We start from the raw sequence: 2,037 nt of genomic DNA, 5'->3' as shown, positions 1-2,037 counted from the left end.
TTTTGTGACTTCTAGGGATGAGATTCACTTCTTATGTCCTGGCAATAAGTTTTATTTCCTGCTAATGGTAGTAAGATGCCTTAAATACCAAGTAATTTGTACAAGTGTATAAATACTTCAAATAGGGTAGTATTTTTCCCTTGCTAGGTAAAAGGTGGGTGCAGTGTTCGTGGCAGCTGCCAGGGACTCTGCTCTTGCTGCTTGTTGGAAATAGGGAAAAACAGTGCAGAATGGCTGTAAAGAGTAGTGGTCGTCCCAGAGAGAGTTTTGGATATTAGCAAGATGGAACAAAAGTGGTTTGGAGATTTGGGGAGCAATCATTCGTTCTGGAAATACAGTATTCCCCTAACAAACTGTTGTACTTATGGACTGATAATAACATTGAAACTGACATAAACACAAGGGTTTGTGTGCAATTCTGGGCTCCCCAGGACAAGAGGGACGTGGAGCTTCTAGAGAGGGGTCTGCGTAGAGCAACAAAGATGATGAAGGGACTGCAGCATCTATCATACGAGAAAAGACTAAGCAACCTGGGCCTGGTTAGCCTGGAGAAGAGAAGATTGAGAGGGGATCTGATTAACGTCTTCAAGTACCTGAGGGGAGAATGTAAAGAGGATGGGGCCAGGCTCTTCTCAGTGGTGGCCGGTGACGGGACAAGGGATAACGGGTATAAGTTGAATCCCTGGCAGTTCCATCTCCATGTGAGGAAGAACTTCTTTCCTGTGAGGGTGACAGAGCCCTGGAACAGGCTACCTAGAGAGGCTGCGGAGTCTCCTTCTCTGGAGATCTTCAAACCCACCTGGATGCCACCCTGTGCCACGTACTCTGAGTGTCCCTGCTGGAGCAGGGGGCTTGGGCTAGATGGTCTCTAGAGGTTCCTGCCAACCTCAGCTCTCCTGTGAGTCTGTGATTGGTCTATCATTAGTTTCCTGTACTTTCCTATATGCTGTTTTAACCTTGCTTGCAGCCATCACTTGAGAATTGTTTGCTTAATCAAAACCAAAATAAAACATTTTTTAAAAAAGTTTCATCACTTTGCAAACAATTCAGGTTATGTTATTTTCTGTACAGGAAAAAAGCATCATTAGGTTTAAAACTATGGTTATGTTGCACCAAAGATGACTCTATCTATACTTACTGCATGGCAAACTAGCTGGGGTGAAAATACAATTGCTTAACACATAGCACAAGGAGCGCTTCTTACGGAGCTTCAGAATCTCTGCTGTGTTTGGAGTGGTGCTCTGCAAATACAAGAGAAAAAACTCTTCAGGAGGAGCCCATGGCCAGCATCTGCCTGCATGGGGCTTGCAGAGCCTGACTATCTTTTGAGTGATGTTTTGCCCTGTCAAATTCATGCGAAGTTGGTTGAAAAGCTGGATAAAGAAGCAGTTGGATAACAAGCAGATATATGCATCATGTTCTTAGGAGTCTTTTGTTCCTAAGGAACCTGTGCCAGAACCAGACGTGGAATTAAAAATGGGCAAAGCAATGATGCCAAACACAGCAGAAATCAGATCAGCCAGGTGAGAACTGGGTGCAACGCTGAGCTCGAGAACGGTGCTTTCCAATGCGTGCGGGTTGCACTGGTGCGCAGATCATCTTTCCATGTGGTCGGACATTTTACAGTGGTTTTATGTATCTGTGGCCTGTAAATGTCCAAGGGAACAGTGTAAAATAGGATTTACCTTACTAAAAAAAAAGTTATTCTCTTTTCAGGTACAATTTTTATGCGGTCATTAGAGTTGCTGCTAAAGTGTATGTGAGTAGCAATTCCTTCCAGGGCGAAGGGAGCCCTTACAGGTTTTCCCTACATTCAGCCCTTTGCAGGTGTTGGATTTCATGGTATTTCAGCCTGCTGATTTGAGTGGGTCCCTCTGTGCAACACTGGGCGCGCGCCATGGCTGCCGAGCGTTGCTGCGGGTTGCGCCTCACTCACGTGGACTTTCTGCTTTCACACTTTCGCAGGCCGAGGAGAGCCCCAGCGCCAAGCGGCAGCGCCTGACCCACGCAGCCCTCGAGTACACGGCGGCGGCACCT

Source organism: Tinamus guttatus, unplaced genomic scaffold (genome assembly GCF_059628265.1).
Source record: "Tinamus guttatus ecotype Peru unplaced genomic scaffold, ASM5962826v1 Tinamus_guttatus_pri_ptg000357l, whole genome shotgun sequence".
In the NCBI taxonomy this organism is placed as follows: domain Eukaryota; kingdom Metazoa; phylum Chordata; class Aves; order Tinamiformes; family Tinamidae; genus Tinamus; species Tinamus guttatus.
The sequence above is the reverse complement of the archived record's forward strand: the minus strand, read 5'-3'. Positions refer to the sequence as shown.